At 45.5% G+C, this 7,937-nt stretch overlaps 1 protein-coding gene across 1 annotated transcript in view; it reads right to left on the reverse strand.

The window, feature by feature from the left end:
* NOTCH3 (notch receptor 3) overlaps window positions 1-3,553 on the reverse strand; it is a 42,221-nt gene extending 38,668 nt beyond the window's left edge. The window contains exon 1 of the mRNA XM_069086940.1: window positions 3,464-3,553. The gene's annotated coding sequence lies outside the window, so the exon portion shown is untranslated. The remainder of the gene's footprint in view (window positions 1-3,463) is intronic.
* Window positions 3,554-7,937: the final 4,384 nt, after the last annotated feature.

Below are 7,937 nucleotides of genomic sequence, written 5' to 3' on the forward strand. Positions count from 1 at the left end.
TCAGATCTTGCATGTTGGCAGGTAGCAGAGTGGTGCAGTAGAGGGTTGGACTTGGAGACAGGAAGACCTGTGTTCAAATCCTGCCTTAAGTATGAACTAGCTATGTGACCCTGAGCAACTCACTTAACCAGACTTAGTTTCCTCATCAGTAAAATGGGGATAATAATACGCATAACCTCCTAGAGATATTATGAAGATAAAACTAAATAATATTTATTTTCAAACCTACAGCAAACCTAGCTAGCTGCCTATCAATCTCCCCTATTTCTTTTGATGGTACCATCATCCTCCCAGGTGACACCCAGGCTGAAAAGGGTCATTTTTGACTCTTTCCCCTCCCTAAGAGAGCTCCATCTCTAAGTCCTTTCACAGAATTGCTAAATTTTAGAGATGGCAGGGTCCTCAAGCAATCAGTCATTTAGCTCACCCCATAAGCAAAAGGAATTCCATTTGTATGATACTCAACAAGTGGTCTCCCCAGTCTCTGCCTGAATGCCTCCATGAAGAAGTGCCCACTCAGCAGCTCTTCAGGCTGTCCCATGCTACTTTGAGATAGCTCTAATTGTTACAATGAAGTTCAACAGCAATCCTAGCCCTGCCTGTTTTCAAAACCCACCTCTGCTCCCATCTCTGCCCTCTGGGGCCAAAAGCTGCTGCTATCATTCAGTCCTGTCCAACTCTCCATGACCCCATTTGTGATTTTCTTGGCAAAGATACTAGAGTGATTTGCCATTTCCTTTTCCAGCTCATTTTACAGGTGAGGAAACTGAGGCAAACAGGGTTAAGTGACTTGCCCAGAGTCACCCAGCTAGTCAGTGTCTGAGGCCAGATTTGATCTCAGGAAGATGAGCCTTCCTGACTCCAGGCTCAGTACTCTGTGCACTATGGCACCCCAATAGGATCTAGGGTAATTCCCTCTCCCACACTTTGGATATTTGAAGATAGCTCTCAAGCCTGCTCTGAGGCTTCTCTTCCCCAGGCTAAACTCATGAGCCTGACCGGAGGCCCATACCATCCCAACATCCTCCTGGGACCCTCTCCAGCTTCTCCAAGATGCCCTTTGTTCACTTCTTCCTTTCTTCTGTCTCTTGCATCTGTCTCCTTCACCACTCATCCAGCTACCACTAAAGTTCAACTTCTTATCACTTTTCTACTGTGCTATTCATTCAACAAATATTGACCAAGCACCTGCAACATGTCACTGGCAACATGTCAATGCCACAGTGTTGAATGCTGGAGATACACAAACAAGAGGGAAACAATCCCTTGCCCTCAGGGAGTTTACATTACACCTCAGTACAAGTCAGTAAACATAACCTGGCTCTCCTCTTCTTTGCCCATCCTTCCTCAGGCACAGCACAGCAGAGTCCCCTTCCCAAAGCCCAGTTCTGATCCTGCCCCTCCTCTGCTCAAGCACCCTCAAAGGTCGATTATTGCTTACAGTAAGTCCAATTTGCTTAGCCTGGCATTAAAAAGCCATTGGACCTCCCTCTTTAATCTTATCTCCCATAGCTTCCCTCTCTGAGATCTCTGTTCCATCTCTTCCGTGGCATCACCAAACCAGTCTGGTGCTTCTCTCTCTCTTTCCAAACTTTATTCCTGTTGGGCCTTGGTTCAAATGCTGATTCTGCCATTTACCTACCTACCAATAGTAAATGTACTACAAATACCTACAAGGCAAGTCCCAACTTCAGCCTCAGTTTTCTCAACTGTAAATGAAGAGCTTAGCCTCCAAGGTCCATTTCAGCTCTGAATCTCTGATCCCACGTCTCCTCCTCCTTGAAAGCTTTCCATTTATTAAAACCATCATCATCGGCCATCAGCAGTGGTCTTGACTTTTATCCTGCTGCTGGACTTTGTTGACTCTGGAGGAGAGAGTAAGGCCAATGACTTTGTGCAACTCTGCCTCCCTTAAATATAATTCACCAGCAGGTCATGAGACATTCCATCTCATGATATTATTGGTCTTCTTCAACAGCTTAGGAAAAGTCCAACTCAAATGCCATTTCCTCTGTGAAGCCTTCCTGGATTCCCCTTCCCCTCCCCTCTTTCTGATCTCTTCCTCCTTGATTCCTTTTTGATTTTTTTTGAGGCAGTTAGGGTTAAGTGACTTGTCCAGGATCACATAGTTAATAAGTGTCTGAGGTTTCTTTTGAACTCAAGTACTCCTGACTCCAGGGAAGGTGTTCTACCCACCATATCACCTAGCTGCCTCCCTCCTGAATTCTTATCTGACAGTATTTACTATCCATTCCGTTCCTTTGGCTCCAAGTCCATCCCTCCTGGTGTCCTAAATGCGTGGGGCTATGCTTTGTCCCCTTTTTAGACTGTCATCTCTGAGAAGCGAGAGTGCATCGTAGATGGTTGTGCATCAGCTCCCTCCACCCCTACCCTCAACACAGAGCTAGGCACTCTGAGATGTTTGGTAAATGACTAGAATCGAATCCATGAGTGTGGGCATTCACTCTGCCAGGACACAGTCCCATTTCCATCCAGCTTTCTTAACCTGGCATCTGGCCCAGAGGGAAGGAATGAGCATTGATTAAGCACCTACTATATACCAGGGACTGTGCTAATCATTTTATAACAATTATCTCACTTGATCTTTACAACAATCTGGGGATTCCCATTTTACATTTGAGGAACTTGAGTCAGGCAGAGGTTAAAGGACAGGGTCACACAGCTGGTGTCAAAGGCCTGATATGGGGCCAGAGATCTGTCCACTGTGCCACCTAGGGTCTCCTCAATGTGCTGGAGCCTTTCCTCCAGGACTTTCAATATTCCAGTGATATCAGAGGAGCAGTAACACAATCCACCTGTTTTTCCTCTCTCTGGCTGTGTGCCCAGCGTGCCTCCTTTACCCATTTGTAAGTATCATGGGTCATATTTTAGGCACCGTTTCTTGTAAGCAAAGCTCGTGCTCCAGCCATTTTGCACCAGGAGTATGTCTCTCCATGGCCCTCCCTCAGTCAATCTTTGGAAGACTTGGGGTTCCATGATTTGGAGCCAGAGAGAATCACTGGGAGAATTTATATATCCCTTTCTTTTTTTGATCTGGATTTAGGAGAGAACTCCTCCTATGGCAAGACCCTCCAGTGATACAAATTAGCTACTGTATCCTGTTAGATTGCTGTCTGAGGGCACCAGGGTTAAGAGGTTGCCTGGTTAGCTTGTGTCAGAGGCTGGGCTTAAACTTGCAGCTCCAAGGCTCTCTGGCTAAAGTCTCCAAGACTTTATTTAGCTGCTGCTTTTCACTCAGAAAAAAAAAAAAGCACTTCTTCTGTAACTCACAAAACCCTTAAGAGTGGCTTGCATTTATCCCAAAAATTGGTTACAGGGCATGGGGACTGAGGGAGGGGAAGAGAGAAAGAGATAAAGCCCGGTATAGGGGGTATAATTGGCTTCAAAGAGCAGGGTTCAAATCTAATCTCCTGGTTTGGGTGACCTTGGCCAAGTCCCTTACCTTTCAATGTCCCCAGGCAACAAATGACTGAAGATTTGCTTTAATGGAGGGAGTTTTCTCTCTGGGACTTCCTGCTGAATAGTATCACAGGCCTAGGCCAAAAGTAAAAAAATGTACACTGATTCCTAATAATTATAATCATCTGAAGAAGGGAATGAACTTGCCATCCCTGGAGGTCTTCAAATGCAGGTTGGATGGGCATACTGGTGAAGGTGTGTGATCCTTTGACCAGTTCAGACAACAGTGAAGGTCAAGAGATGTCCACTCCCCCAGACCCTTTTTTATTTCTGCCCTCTATCATGTGAGATAAGCCTCCCCCCACTCTTCCACTCCCCATTTCCCCCTCAGTGTATCCTTCCCTCTCCCCAACTTCTTCGATTTTTAGGCACTCTATCTTACTTTACTTCAGGACCCCTAATGATAGGACGGCTCTGAAGGGACCCTTGTGTCTTTTTCCCCTCCCTCATGAGAATATAAACATTTTCTCCTCATAAAGTCCTGCCCCTCATTTATTTGTCTTGCTTTGTCAATCTATCATGTCCCTTTCTTCCTGACCATGTTTGGGGTTTTCTTGGCAAAGATTCTGGAGTGGTTTGCTATTTCCTTCTCCAGCTCATTTGAGGAAACTGAGGCGAACAGGGTTAAGTGATTTGCCCAGGGTCACAGTTAGGAAGTATCTGAAGTCACATTTGAACCCAGGTCCTCCTGACTCCAGGGCCAGTACGCTCTGTCTACTATGCCACCTACCTGCTATCATTCATCTTTTTAGTTTTCTCTTGACAAAGGATAAGCATTTGTCAGGGAGATTACATGGAGGATTCCTGTTCAGGTTGGACTCAAGGACCTCTGGGATCTTCCTTGGGAGGTTCCACAATCATTAATGATAATAACAACTAGCATTTCTATCCAGGGGTGGGGAACCTGCTGCCTCGAGGCAATACATGGCCCTCTAGGTCCCCTAGTGCAGCCCTTTGACTGAATCCAAACTTCACCGGACAAATCCCCTTAATAAAAGGATTTGTTCTGTAAAACTTAGCCCTTTAAGGATTGCAAAGCACTTAAAACATATGACCACAGTTGATCCTCACAATAACCCTGTGAGGAAGGGACTATTATTGTCTCCTTTCTACAGATGTGGAAACAGCCTGGCAGACGGTAATGACTTTGGCCACAGCTAGTTAGTGTCTAAGGCAAAATCTGAACACACGTCTTCCTGATTCCAAGTATAGCACTCTGTCTACTACACCACCAAATGCCTTTAGCATATTAAGGTGTACAATATGTATCCTCCAATTAGAGTGTGTAGCTAGGTGGTGCAGTGGATAGAGCACCTGGAGTCAAGAAGACCTGAGTTCAAATCCAATCTCAGACACTTAGGAGCTGTGTGACCCTAGGCAAGTCACTTAACCCTGCTTCAGTTTCCTCATCCATAAAATGAGCTGAAAAAGGAAATGGCAAGTCACTACAGTATCTCTGCCAAGAAAACCTTACACAGAGTCAGCACGAGTCAGACATGACTGAACAACAACATTTAGAGTGTGAAGTCCTTGAGATCAGGGACAGCCCAGTAGAGAAAATTTAACATAGTATGTGCTCATCGATATTGGATGATGGCTCTATTAATTGGTGGCCAATCAACACACAACTGTTACCGATTACAGAATATGCCAAGGGTAATGGAAAGAAGGATGGCGGGTGGTCTTTTGCTAGTGAGGGTTAGCCATGAGAAGCGTCATGAAGGCCTGTGCATTCCAGGAATGGGGGCAGCCAGAGGAAAGTCACAGAGAATGGAGGTGTGAAAGCTATCAAGGACTATAGGATGAAGGGAGGAGAGTAATGTATATTAAGTCTAGTAAGGTAGATTGGAGTCAAATTATGTAGGACTTCAAATACTTTAGGAAGGGTGGCTAGGTGGCACAGTGAATAGAGCACCAGCCCTGGAGTCAGGAGGACCTGGGTTCAAATCCAGCCTTAGACACTTAACACTTACTAGCCATGTGATCTTGGGCAAGTCACTTAACCCCAATTACCCAGCCTTTCCCCCCCTCCGAAAATGAAAAAAAAAATTAAATACTTTAGGAAATTTACCTTGGCATCCCTGGAGAAGGATGGAGACTAGGTAAATAATGAGGAGAGGCTTAAAGCAGGGAGCCCAAATTAGAAGGCTATTGCAATTGTTTAGGCAAGAGATGATAGAGACCTAAACTGTAGTGGTAGCTATGTGAATAGAGAGAAAGGAATGGGAGAGAGAAAAATGACAAGATTTGGTAACTGATGGGATTTGTGGGATGAGGGAGAATGAGGAGTCCAGAATAATCACAAGACTAGGAATCTAGGTAGCTGGGAGGCTAGATGGTAGTGTCCTTAACAGGAAATGGGAATGTTTGCAAGAGGGATGAGGTTTTGGGGGAAGATAATGAGTTCAGTTTTGGACAGGCTGAATGGAGGTACAGTGGCTAGAGTGCTGGTCCTGGAGTCTGGAAGACTTGAGCTTCAAATCTGACCTCAGACACTCACTACCTGTAGGACCTTGGGAAATTAAGCCTTTTTTTCCTCAATTTCCCCACCATAAAATGAGCTGGAGAAAGAAATGATAAACCACTCCAGTATCTTTGCTGAGAAAATTCCCAAATGGGGTTGTGAAGAGTCAGACATGGCTGAAAAACAATTGAACAACTATAACAATGGGACATACAAGTCAAACTGTTCAGTGGGCAATGGGGAATGAGGGACTGGTACTCAGAAGACAGACTATGGCTGGATAGAGAGAGAGAGACAGAGAGAGACAGAGAGAGAGAGACAGAGAGACAGAGAGAGAGAAAAAGAGAGAGAGACAGAGAGAGAGACAGAGAGAGAGAGAGAGAGAGACAGAGAGAGAGAGAGAGAGATGTGGCACCCTCTAGTGGCACCCCTCTTGAGGGGCATTCAAGTCATACATAGAGATTTCCCCTCACCTCAGCTTGGAGTGCCAACAGATTTTCTCTGCCCATTCTTATAGGAGTGTGTAGAAACTTGAGCATGGCAGGGATATACTCTGCCTGCTCCTGGCTATGTATGATTCATCCCTGGTTTGAGTAGTCCCATTGGTTGCTAAGTTAAAAGAATTGATGACACAGGGTGCTGCACCCAGTAAGTAGGAGATGAGGAAACTTCTGGCTGGCCAGAAAACACATTGTGTCTTCTTCAGCCCAAGAGGTGGGGGGAAGGAAAGGTCCTTCTCTACCCCAACATAATGGCCCCTGCTTCCTACAAGGAGTGTGGAGTCAACTAGTCAGGCTTGCCCTGGAGGCCTCTGGATGGCTTGCCTCTCCTTTTGTGTTTCCCTTTTCTCTAGAATCAACCTTGTAAGCCTCAGAAGGTCCTGAAAGGCTTGGGGGTGCTGGAGACACCACAGGCAACATACACTTGATCGGCTGTGCTTACAAAGCAGAAGCAGGACTAGACTTGCTACAAGGAAAGTGTCAGCATCAGAGATGAAGATCTCTAGAAAAGATCTGGCTTAGATCCCACTTGGCTTTGGACAGGCAATAAATGGGACATAATAGAAAATGAATAATTAGCAGCCAAGCAAGCACTTTGTTCCAATGAGGCTGAAATGTTAGGCTCCCGAATGATTGTACTATTAGTTGCTTGATTCTCTTCTAATCGCTCAGTTATTCTTTATTGCTTAGCATTCCCTTTCCTGTGTGGGAATAAACCATCTGTTCCATATCTGATTCATGTTTATACACTGGTTACCTTTTCCCCCTCCTTTTTTTCTCCTTTCCTGGCTTAGTGGAAAGAGAGTTGGTCTTAGAGTCAGGAAGGTTTGTTGTAAGGTAACCCAAATCACATGCCACCCGATTTGGAGCCCACCATTAAGCCCCTTTATATTTGTCTTTGTCTTTATCCTAAATCCTGTAACTGCTTGTAACAGCTTAAAGTCGACTAGTCCCTTGCTCCCTTATCTGTCCCTTAAGTTAGTACTTCCCTAAATCAAATGCCTCAAAGCAGCATTTTGTATAAGAATTATGGTGCAAGTGTGCATAGAGATCATGGGGCAAGTCTATCCCATGTAAGAGACCACCCTGTTCTGGGATGCTGACTCAGCAAGGTCCCCCACCCAGGATGCTGACAAAGCAGGGTCCCCCAAGCCCTTCACCCAGAAGATGACCCTGACCTGTTCCATAACCCCAGCCTGTTTGGGGAATTCCCCTCCCCCTGTGCCCTCCACCCTGGTTTAGGAGGGACCCAGTCACACATTTAAACACGTTTTCCAAATTAGCCCTGAGCTATAGATCCAACCAACGGCTGTTCTTGGCTTCTGTATGTCATTGCTTATGCTACCATGTTTCCCCGATAATAAGACCTATCCGGAAAATAAGCCCTCCCCTTACTGTGTAAGATTCCTCTAAAATAAGCCCTCCCCAAAAAATAAGCCCTATTGAGATTGCTACCGTAGTGAAGGTGATCCCCTGCGCTACACGCTACATCG

Source organism: Petaurus breviceps, unplaced genomic scaffold (assembly GCF_028583685.1).
Source record: "Petaurus breviceps papuanus isolate PSGF00001 unplaced genomic scaffold, PetGlider_PUasm1.0 180, whole genome shotgun sequence".
Lineage (NCBI taxonomy): Eukaryota > Metazoa > Chordata > Mammalia > Diprotodontia > Petauridae > Petaurus > Petaurus breviceps.